Genomic DNA, 12,462 nt, shown 5'->3' with positions numbered 1-12,462 from the left:
ATCCCAAGCACGACTATAGGCTGGGTGAGGAATGGATTGAAAGCAGCCCCGAGGAGAAGGGCTTGGGGGTATTGATTGATGAGAAGCTCAACATGAGCCGGCAGTGTGCGCTTGCAGCCCAGAAAGCCAACCGTGTCCTGGGCTGCATCAAAAGAAGCATGACCAGCAGGTCGAGGGAGGTGATCCTGGCCCTCTACTCCGCTCTTGTGAGACCCCACCTGGAGTACTGCGTCCAGCTCTGGGGGCCCCAGTACAGGAGAGACAGTGAGCTGTTGGAGAGAGTCCAGAGGAGGGCCACAAAGCTGATCAGAGGGCTGGAGCACCTCTCCTATGAGGACAGGCTGAGAGAGTTGGGATTGTTCAGCCTGGAGAAAAGAAGGCTACAGAGAGATCTAATTGCGGCTTACCAGTACCTGAAGGGGCCTACAGGAAAGATGGTGAGGGACTGTTTATCAGGGAGTGTAGTGACAGGACAAGGGGTAATGGGTTCAAGCTGAAGGATGGTCGATTTAGATCAGATGTTAGAAAGAAATGCTTTCCTGTTAGAGAGGTGAGGCACTGGAACAGGTTGCCCAGGGAGGTTGTGGATGCCCCCTCCCTGGAAGTGTTTAAGACCAGGTTGGATAGGGCTTTGGGCAACCTGGTCTAGTGGAGGGTGTCCCTGCCCATGGCAGGTGGGTTGGAACTAGATGATCTTTGAGGTCCCTTCCAACCCAACCCATTCTATGATTCTATGATTCTTATTTCTTTGTTTTGGTTTGGTTTGGTTTGGTTTGATTTGGTTTTCTTCATTTGGGGGCAAATTAAGTGTTGTTTTTGGTTTTTTTTGGTTGGTTGTTTTTTTAATTCCTGACATTTCTGTCTCTTCTCTGTTGGAAATAGGCAAAATTAAAAAATTACTTTTGTCCTCTTTTCCTCAAATATTTTGTGGTTTTGTGAGTGTGTGTTTGGGCATGCATAAATTTATTCTTAAAGAGAAAACCACTAGCTTTTTTCTTAATTGGTTTCCCCCATTTCCTCATGCCCCCTCCCCTGGCCCCCATCACTTAGATGCTGCATTTTATTCCCTTGTTATTGTTTCCCTCCTGTGCTTCTTTGGAATTACAAAGAAATTGATGAATTGTTTAGGTCCCACCAAGTGATTTTGTTTTGCCTAAATTTTCGTTTCTTAGATACTAGGGGTGTTGGTTTTGCGTGGCAAGGTTTTGGTAGCGGGGGGCTACAGGGGTGGCTTCTGTGAGAAGCTGCTAGAAGCTTCCCCTGTGTCTGATAGAGCCAATGCCAGCCAGCTCCAAGACGGACCCGCCGCTGGCCAAGGCCAAGCCAATCAGCGCCTCTGTGATAACATATTTAAGAAAGACAAAAACAGTTAGAGAGCGCTTTTGCAGCCAGAGAGAGGAGTGAGAAGATGTAAGAACATCTGCAGACACCAAGGTCAGTGAAGAAGGAGGGGGAGGAGGTGCTCCAGGCGCCGGAGCAAGATCCCCCTGCAGCCCGTGGTGAAGACCACGGTGAAGCAGGCTGTCCCCCTGCAGCCCATGGAGGGAGGATGAGGGGGTGTAGCGATTCCACCTGCAGCCCGTGGAGGACCCCACGCCGGAGCAGGTGGAGACACCTGAAGGAGGCTGTGGCCCCGTGGGAAGCCCACGCTGGAGCAAGCTCCTGGCAGGACCTGTGGATCCGTGGAGAGAGGAGCCCACGCCAGAGCAGGTTTGCTGACAGGACTTGTGACCCCGCGGGGGACCCACGCTGGAGCAGTTTGCTCCTGAAGGTCTGTACCCCGTGGAGGAGACTCATGTTGGAGAAGGTCGTGAAGGACTGTCTCCCGTGAGAGGGACCCCACGCTGGAGCGGGGGAACAATGAGTCCTCCCCCTGAGGAGGAAGAAGCGGCAGAAACACCGCGTGAGGAACTGACCGTAACCCCCACTCCCCGTCCCCCTGTGCCGCTGCGGGGGGCGGAGGTTGAAGCCGGGAGTGAAGTTGAGCCCGGGAAGATGGGAGGGGTGGGGGGAGGTGTTTTAAGATTTGGTTTTATTTCTCATTCCTCTACTCTGTTTTGCTTAGTAATAAATAAGATGAATTCCCTCTCTAAGTTCGGTCTGTTTTGCTCGTGATGATAATTAGAGAATGATCTCTCCCTGTCCTTATCTCGACCCACAAGTTTTTTGTTTTCATTGTACCTTTTCTCCCCTGTCTAATGAAGGAGGGGAGTGATAGAGTGGCTCTGGTGGGCACCTGGCCCTCAGCCAGGGTCAACCCACCACACTAGGAAAATCAAGGACAAGACCATTGCAGATTCTGGTATTGTTTTAGAACTGCATCAAATTTTTGAAAGACAAAAGTTGAATGAGTTCATTCAGTGGTTCTAACCAAATTCTAACACAAACAAAAACTGAATGAAAGTATTTCAAAATGATACAGATTTGCAGATGGGGAGGCTCAGTAAATATTCAGTGTTGAAAGGAAGACAGAAAAGGAGCATATGAAGCACGAGTCAGAGTTATTTGTAAACAAACAACAAGGGTAAATGTAACCTTCCTCCTGTTATGGGAACATTTACATTTCTTTATTTCTGTTTAGATTTTTTACTAAGGTAGTTATAAACCTACCACTTCATTTCAGACAGGCACTGTCAGTTGCCTACTGTCGTTCCTGTCTGGCCCACCTTATTGGCAGCACAGAACCAATTCTTTTCTTGTTCTCTCAAGGTCTTTGATCTGGGCTCTCTGATTGCAGGCAAAGTGCTGGAGCTTCGGTCTCTTTCTGCAAACTTCCACAGCGTGGCTTCTTAGCAGCTGCAGTTCTCCTGCCAGATAGTAAATCTTCACACCTCACTTTCAGAAAGACCATGATGAACAATAACTAAATGGCTATCCTTTCACTGCCTCTAGCACTGTATTTTTCTCTTAATTAATATTCAACATTTCTGGCAAAAAAATCTTCCAGAAGTTAATGCATCTTTCCATAGTCAGTTGCCCTGAACTACTGGTACAGTGTGTACAGAGATTCGTACTTCCTTGAACTCTGGTACATATAAATATAGCTATAGAAGCTATTTTACCTGTTATTGAAAAAATACTAACACTTTTTGCATTACCAGATGGAAAAGTGTTCACTATGCTTACTTAATCTAATATTAGCTCTGAATCCATTACCATTAAGCAACAAGTTTCAAATACTTCTCTCATAACTCTATTTAAATTTGAAATCTTTAAATTGTTAGTATGGTAATTGCTGTGATTTTCAAATTCTGAAGACCACTAGAGGAATAATCATCAAAATGAAGTGAATTATGGACAATAGAGTGTCCTTGAACAGTGACCATAATTATTAAATATTAAGAAATAATTAAATATTAAAACTAGAATCAAATATCAACACTGGGAAACAGAAATGCAGATTTCTCTGATTTGAAATTACCATTTTCATGTACACTTTTATCCACTGATAAAAGCAAGGCAATTCAAGTTAGCATAGCTCTCAGCATTGCTTAGCTATCCCTGTATCTTTCTGTGCTGTTTCCAGAAATAAAACCAGATCCTTACTCACCACTGTTATTAAAAGACAGAAGTAAATCTTGGAGTCTTTCTTTTCACGCTGTTTCCTAAGGATATTTAATGCCTTGCTAGTTGGCATTGTCCATGGGAAATTCTCAAATTTTAATTAAAAGAAATTGAAAGAATTGAAAGAATGGAAATAATATCTGTAGGACAAAACGAAGGGTTGTTTAATAATTCCAGATTTACACATCTTACAAATTTACTAGAGAAAGGGTCTTCATATCAGTTATAGAAAATACCTGACATTCTTGCCAAAACCCAGCTTCTCTCATCTACTGAGAAAGCAGCTGGTTGAAAAGAATTTTGGAAATTCCTGAAGATAATGGGTCTGCCCGTCCCCTTTAGAAATTCTCGCATAGGCCTAAACTGCTCCATTCTAAAATAATTCAGTAAAAGAAAAGACTGTTCACTTTGGTAAAGAAGTTAGTGGTACAGACTACAGATCATAAGTACTGCTTCAACGTTTATTAAGCAAATGACAGGAAAACAGGAAAGAGAGAGGTTAAAAAATAATCTATGTACTCTCAGGAAAGACAATGCACTTTGAAAAGAGCTTGCTGTCACTCACCAAACAACTCATAGACTAACAAGCATCTGATCAATGTATTTCAGACCAAATATAGTAACAATAACACCTTTAAAAGAAAGAAGGATAGGACTTTCTTCAAAACTATTTCAATTCCCATTCCAAACTGCTTTCTGCACTGACCTGAACTCCCTGAGTTTCGTTAGTGTAAAAAGACTTTCAGCTTCTCCTTTTCTCTGTGAACCTACTGAAATTTTTAAGATCTCCTTTTTTCTTTCTCTCTAAGAGCTGATAAAAAAAATATTTTTACCACACTAGTATAGAAGGAAATGAAGACCAAGATACAGATCTTAAGAAAGTTGACTTTCTGGAATAAGAAAGTGCAGTGCAACAAATTACTTTATAAAGAGTTTTCTTACTTCAAAAGTGCTCATGAATCACCAGTTTGCAAATATTTCATTTATTCACTTGCATAAATGCATCAAGGAGACGCCACATGAAAACTTTATTTCATGTCTGTTTCTCTCCCTCTTCTCCATCATGCTGTTTTCTGATGCAGTACAAGCCCTGACCCAAAACAACTTGACAAAATGAGATAGAAGAAGGAGTTGTATTTCATGCCATAAAGATAGCCCTCCCAAAAGGAATGGGAAACACATATTTACTCCTATGTTTTACAGAGATTTGTGATTATTTGCATCTCTTCTACAAATAGGTCCTCTAGCTCTGAGAATAAAAAATGGCAGGTTCAAATGATGTTAACTAATTGTTTCTAAGTTATACCACTATAAAATATAGGTCATTGAGAAGACTTCAGTAGACACAGGTCTCTGTAGAAGGCTAGATGTAAGAAGGAATTTATTCCTCATTTAAGTACAGATGCTGGTATCTGTGGTGAGGATCACTAAAAGGATCCAATATATATAACAGCTGTCTATGGAAACAATAATATTTGTCTATCAGAAGCTTGTCTAAAATTACCCACAAAGTTCAACCACATTGCCCAGAAAATAGAATATCAGAAAATATATTTTAATTGCTAAGAAACTGAGTCATTAAAAAAGATAGCTCTTCTGGTTAGAAACTCCTTTGATGCTTAGCATTACCTGTGTTCTCCAACAGGGTTTAGCAGAAATGACAGCCAACCGTTAGTGTCATCCTGCCCCTAGGAATCTTCAGAATACTTTTCACTTTTTAAAATATTGACAGCATGACTTCATTTATTATAAATTCTTTCAACTTTTTTTATTTAGATAATTGTCAATTACCCTCAAAGGAGTTTTAGCAGGAGTTGGCCATTGTTATGCAGGCAGTGATTTTCATCTTGTACAGCTTCTTAGTGTTGTTTAAGTACGCATTGCACCACCAGCCTCTTAATGACATGTGGCATGAACCATGAAACTTTATTCTACTTGTAATTTAATTTGCCAGTTCTTTCTGCAGCTTGAAGATTCTCCAGACTTATTTCATTAATATCTTGAAGTTTTAGTTTCATTTGGATTTAAAAAAAAAAAATCAATTTCCAATGTTTTTTGGTTTTGTAAGGACCAGACTGTCTTGGTACACATAGCTTTTTAAAGGCAATTCTTGCTTTATATTTACATTCTTTATCTTAGATCAGGCCCAGTGTGAGATGTCTTTCTTTTTTTCTGTGTGTTTTGTAAGAACCAGACTGGCATGATTATTTTTAAAGGCTATTCTTGTTTCATACCTATACTCTTGATCTTTGATCAGGCTCAGTATGAGATGTATTTCTTCTCTGGTTCTTGTACTAATATCCATCTCTGCAATAGCCTATTTCCCATCTGCACCAGTAAGATCTTGTCAAACAAGCCAACAGGAGGCTGCAATAGCTGCAGGCACCCTCATCGCATCCTTTCTTTCTCCGTTTTTCTTTAAGCAGCAGGAGCAATTTCTCTGAAAATGAACAAACACCTTTTAAATTTGAAACTATCACCAAAGGCTAATTGAAAGAACAGAGCCTCAAAAAGAATTATGTATTCCCTCTTTAGATAGGAGAACAAAATTATAAATCATTCAAGGCTAGAAAGTAAGGAATAAATTGTAATGCAATCGGATGTCAGAATTAATGATGGTTCCAAGTTTTTTTCTCTTATATCACCTTAAATGTTTTGGGCCATCTAGAATAATAGCTTTGTCTTAATCAAAATTAGAGCTGGTTTTGCAAAAGAACGTAAACTCTAGAGAGACGGTCATTAAAATAATCTAGTTGCCGTTATCCATAACATATTAGAAAGGGTTTTATCTAGATGACAAAGCACAGAAAGCTACCTTGTTGTCTTTAAAACACTGCTTTCCATAAACATTCTATGTAACTTTGATTTGTAATGAGTATGGCTCATTTCAGTCATTTGCCAGGTGTCTTTTTCAGTGAGATCTGATTTGAACAAATCTTGGTTACCAGTTTGTATTACAAGGTACAGGGAGCTATAGATAAATTGAACTTGTTCAACAGTCAACTGCTGGGATTGTTCTCTGTGCTAAACCAATATCAATTATTCATTTGATCCCTGTATCTGATTTTTCCCAGAGTTACCTTGAGTGCTACATGAAATCAGTGACAGATGTTTTAATATTCCTGACAATACCAGTGTTAAGAAATAACATTAAAATACCACCAGATTCTCATCCCACCAGTCAGCTAAACTTGAATACGGATGGTCATTATCAGGTGATTCCTGTGGATGATTCCCGTAGAATCATTTCCTATCTTTGTTTTTGTCATTGATTCCTTTCTTCCTGCACTTTATAACTCTAAAAAGCTAAAGTAGAAAGCTACATATATTCTAAAAAGGCTGGACTCCCTTCCCCCTACACACTCTGCAATGTGCCAAATATATGTGTGGTCTCTGTAGAAAAGGTATTAATAAAGGCTATACACAGTAACCATAATTGCTTAGAGGCTTTCTAGAAAAAAATTTGACTGTTTATCTTATGCTTCCGAAGCTGCTGATATTCCTGTCAACCCTGTCCAGGCTGATCCCTAAACCTAACCAAGCTCAGTGCCATAATAAAGCTCTTTATCTCTAACAGCACACTCTATATGGAATAAATAGCATGAAGGAGAAATACTTACATTACAATAGACTGGTATGCAGAATCCGTTGAGGCATAAAGTTATTGTTAATTCAGTCCAGCTCTCCTCTCTGTACTGAAAAACAAGAGGGAAAAAGCATTGGTAGGTGGTTGATCTGCATCAGAAAACAGTGTTATGGATTCAGAGGGAAATAATCTCATCAGTTTGGAATGTGTTGATTTAACAGTAACAAAGGTGGAGGAAGTTCCTGGAAGAATTGGTTGTTATCATCTTTATCTGTTGATGCTTACCAATTTCATAACACTAGAGAAGCAATCCATTTTGAGTTCTTTTGGAATATCTAAATAACACTAAAAAAATTCCAACAAACAAACAAACAAACAAACAAACAAACCCCAAACACCAAAGCACGCACACACACACACACACACAAAAACCACACCCCAAAAACTCAAACAACCCCAAACAAAACAACAAAACCCCCAGCAACAACTAACAACTAACAACCAAGCTTTCAGTATAATGTAATTGTAAAGCCTTTTTTTCCCTTTTAACCTTATAAACCAAAACTGCTCTGTTTTAGAAACAATAACTTTACATTTTCACTACTATATTTCTTATTTCATAAAGCAAAAGATGAAGACCTACATTATCAACACATATGGATTTACATTCTTCATTTCTTTTGGTTTGTTTTTACAACTTTAGGTACCTGAAGAAGGCTGATTTTCTTAATTACTTACAATGATTTTTTTTTTTTTCCTCTCAAAGTTAGGGTGCTTTAAGAATGATCACATGCCTTTGTATAGTGATTAGCAATGAACTGAGGAAGGAAGAAACAAATAGAGGAATAGAAAGAAATGTTGCTAGAGTTCTATCCTCAGCGTGTTGTTGTTCTAGTGTTTTGGTTTGTTTTTTGTTTTTTTTTGTTTTGGTTTGTTTTTTTTTGTTTTTTTAAACTGTATATGGGATGGGAATGAATTTACTCAAATGTGTTTGAGTTAAAAAAGAATTTATAAAATTTTTCTTCCTTTTTTGTCTTCATATTTTTGTGTAAAGTAACAGTGAAAGAAGTAAGATTTATTTGGAAGAAATTTAAAAACTGAGTTACTCGATGAGAGAAAAAAAATCTGTATGGAAAGAATAGGCCAAAAGTAAAAGCTAAAAGAAAAAAAAAATTGGTCTTACTGACATTATGAAATATTGGGAAAGCCACTAGAGGGAAATGCTGTCATTTTCATATTTCAGGGCTTTCATTTCACTCTGATGAAAATTGAATAATACCCAATTTTACCAATATTGTAAAGCATTTCACACATCGTTGTCATTTTTCAAGCGACAAGTAATTTCAAAAGTCAACAAGTTTAAAGCTGATATTTGACAGAGAGGGTAGTTCTGTAAAAATTGAAGAGTAGTCCAATGACTACAGTGGTATCCTGGGATTTTGAGTTCATAGTTTCACCATAGACTGTCTGTCTGATCGTGGACAAGGCATTTGATCTTTATGCTGCATTTCCTCATCTGTAAAATGGGAAAGTGTAGCATTTGCCAGTCTCAGAGGAACCTGCGAGGATAAATACATCGATTGTCAAGAAGAAAGTTCAGGAAAAAAAGTTTTCATTTAGGCATACAAAATTGTGTATTTGAAATGTCTTTGAGGTTCAACAGTTGAAAGAATTGGTCTTAGATGCTTAATGCAGTGTCTTAACTGGCTTTAAGTCATTAGAACTGCAAATAACTACAAAAAGCTATGAAAAATCTTCAGACCTCATAAAGCTCTAATAGAGAATTTTCCAGTTATCAAATTTCCACTACTAACTATACTGAGATTAAAAAAATTCCCAGAATATTATTAGGTATGTTGAAAATCTCCAAGTGGGATTGAATAATGTGTTAATATACTAATACCTCTGAATACAGAAATTATATAAAATGAGAGAAGGTCTCTTTAGATAAAGTAATATAAGAGTTTGTTGTTTTTCTGGTTTCAGTACACTTGTGAAAGATGCACATTTTCTACAAGTAATTAGATCCCACAATTTTTGATAAATTTTATAATATCCATCAAAATGTGCACCATGAATTCTAGTCACATGGTAGGTCATGGATTATGCAGGCCTGGTGGGGTTTTGTAGAAGCCAAGTGATGAAACATGGCTTTCCATACCTACAGTAAATAGCCCAAATAGCAATGTTCTGGAAGATTATGTAGAAGAACTGTACACTTGCTAAGGTTATGCACTAATCACAGAACTATATGTCAGGAAAGAAAAAACAAACCGGCTATCTAGCATGAAAGTGTTCAGCAGCCCTGCCTGTTTCTCAGGCCATGTGTTTGTCCTCTATATAGCCCACACTGTTTCTATTAGAGCTAGGAGCACTCCTATTTTTGCATCTATGTCCACGCCTGTACTCTCTTTTTGCCAGTTAATGGTAAAATACAGCTGTGTTGATTGCTCTGTACAGAAGTTAATCTTGGAAGATTTTGGCACAAAGTAGTTTAAGTTAAGCACCTCAGTTTCATGTCATTCTTTGTGGAATTATGTGAGCTGAAAATGTACAATACTGAGGTGAGGGAATTTAGCCTTGCATAATGATGAAACATATTTATGGTCATAAAAAATAATCCAGAGCAATTTCTTCTTATTTCATATCTACTGCATCCATTTTTGAGCTCCTTAGCTCACCTCCAACTTGAAAAGTTTTCTGGTGCCGGTGTGAAGGCACACACATCACCTCCTCAAAAACAGTCTGGATCTAGTTCTTCCCTCTGCATCACTGGGTGGCTTTGCCAGGCAGATGTTCTTATTCACTCTGGACTTGTTACGGTTCTAGATGCAGAAAATCTACAGAATGCTTTATCCACATTGGTTGAATGTGGCATGGATGGTAATCACTAAATTGTACTCTAAAAAAAATCAAGGTAATTTTAAAGTTTGCCTAAAAGAAAGAGGTGGCATGTGTAAATTAAAAAGTATCGTTGCATGATACTTTTAGCTTAATACTGTAAAAATAAATAGTTAAGTATTGAAAATTATACTTTTGTACAAACATCTTTGTTCCCATGGTATTAACGTTCATTTCAAGTGTGAAAATGACTGTCCAGTGATTTTAAATTACAAAAATTCATCATTAAAAATATGCATTTCAAGACACAAAAGAGAGGATTTGCAACAGGTCACGAACAATTGAGCAAGAAATATGTATAGACCTAACAGTATTTCAACAAGTGTCTACTTTGCCTGTTATTGTAAAAGGCCAAGAATACATGGAACATACTGCATTGAAATTTGCTTCAGCCTGATTAGGACACTTAATGTGATGTAGATCTCTAGCCAGGGCTGACAGGAAGTAATACTGTAACTTTCATCTACTACCTCTTTTCCCTCTGCGAGCTTGTAATGCCACTCACATGATATTATCTGCAAATGTGCTTCCAGCTTTGGCCCAGGAACAGCATGGTTGTAATGCTGCAAGTTCTTTCTGCGTGAAATAAAAGTATATGCATTAAACTAATTTTAAAATCAGGTCTTGTTTCTCTACCTGTAAACTGGAAAATGCCTATTGTGTGTCAGCCAGTACTTCCTACTGCATAGAACGGACACAATAAATATGTGCTGGGATCAAATGCAGAGATAGGTTAAAACTTGTATAGTCATTACTGTTGTCCTAGTTCAGCCCAAAGGCTGAGTTTATATAGGGAATCTGACAAGGCACAGGAGTCCCTGTTGCCTACGTTTTGTTCCCATTAACACACTGATACATCATTATTACATTGATAAGCAGTGCAGCTATGAGCATAGAGTGGTGACACTGGGAGTTTTCCTAGCAGCTTATGCATTAGTTTATTTTCATGTGCCTGATTCTCTTCTGCCTCTGGAAAACATAGTTTTCTCTGTGGTCCATTGATTTCTTGGCTGCTAATGAGCTGAGCCAAAGCTCCCACATAGCTTCACATGTGTTATCAAAACCAGATGCTAAGTATCTGTGGCAGAGATAAAGCAATTATACGAATGTGAGTGACATCTTGTCTTTTAAGGCACTTGTGTCCTCTGAACATCCAGTTTCAAACATTTATTTACATAATATATGTACTACCTATAAAAGAGAAGCGAGCATCTTTAGAAGTGGAAGTTGCAGTAAAGATTTTTTAAGAGACATTATCATCTTAATAATCTCTATTGCTCTTTCCACTCTCTGAAAATGTAAGCTTTTCATTTTGCCATCATGTTGAAGAAGGAAAACAAACCAGACTTGACGTATTTTCATTGTTTCTAGCATAGTTCATTTCAAGATGTCTATCTGAACTCTCAGTATGCTCCTTTGCCTGTTTTAGCATCTCCTTCTGCTCTCTGTCCTGTGGATTGTGAATGCCGTTTATGTGCATAATATAGCACTGTTTCATATTTTGTAACAGTCTGTACCTTCCTCATCTGGCTTTAAAAGAACTGGGTACTCTTTGCTGTTATTTGTTCTGTATTTAAGTTATCATAGCTGTGTTTAATCAAGCCGCTTAATCTTGTACTTGTCCATTTCTATTCTAGCGTGGCATTTTCCATTACTTTTACCTAGCTCAGCTGTCCAAAAATCTTTTCATATTTAACTTTGTCTCTTATGGAAAAGGGGACTTTTCGAGCTAAATACTGATGACATCTAGAATCAGTGGGGAAACTCTGATAAGTTCCATGGTTTTCATTACTTGTAGTTGCAAGTTTTTGCTTATTTGCTCCAGGTTCTTTCTTATATGCTTATTTATAATTATTAAATTTGTTTATTTTAGTTCCCCTTCACCAAATGCCACATTCACCCATCTTTTGGTCACTTACATATTTCAAATGATGCTTCAGCTGTCCTGCTTACTAGGTAGGAGTAGATGAAAACATGCTATTTCCAAAAAACTACATGCCACCTAAGTTCAAGAAGCCCCTCTTCTCCACTTATTTTCCTTGTAATTGGCACTAAGAGGCGGAATGGATACTGAAAAGATGTAAATGTGTTTTTTCCTGTCCATAATTCTATTATTGCTGGGTTTTGACTCTATTTGTGTCTATATTCAGGCTGTGTGCCTTTGAATATTTTATTCTTTTATGCTGATAAACGGGTTGCATATGATAGTGACAAGTATGCTGTTTTATTCCATTGCAATTCAACACCGCATGTTGATACAAACTGACCAAAAGCAGTACTTTTGCCCTTTAATTTCTATATTCATCCTTCCTTGTGCTTCTGCTTCACTCTTCTCTGCCCTTTTTTCTTAGCAATAAGACTCAGTTTCCCATATAGGTAATATCTTAAAAACAGTTTTTCTTTAACTTATA

The 12,462-nt window shown here is 38.1% G+C and overlaps 1 long non-coding RNA gene across 3 annotated transcripts in view; it reads right to left on the bottom strand.

The window, feature by feature from the left end:
- The window catches only part of LOC142601906 (uncharacterized), a 108,260-nt gene extending 100,974 nt beyond the window's left edge, over positions 1–7,286 (bottom strand). For all 3 annotated transcript variants that reach the window (XR_012835479.1, XR_012835478.1, XR_012835477.1), the window contains exon 1: positions 7,185–7,286. This is a non-coding gene — a long non-coding RNA (uncharacterized LOC142601906). The remainder of the gene's footprint in view (positions 1–7,184) is intronic.
- Positions 7,287–12,462: the final 5,176 nt, after the last annotated feature.

The sequence above is a fragment of the Balearica regulorum genome, chromosome 5 (assembly GCF_011004875.1).
Source record: "Balearica regulorum gibbericeps isolate bBalReg1 chromosome 5, bBalReg1.pri, whole genome shotgun sequence".
NCBI classification, from domain to species: Eukaryota; Metazoa; Chordata; class Aves; order Gruiformes; family Gruidae; genus Balearica; species Balearica regulorum.
The sequence above is the reverse complement of the archived record's forward strand: the minus strand, read 5'-3'. Positions and strand labels throughout refer to the sequence as shown.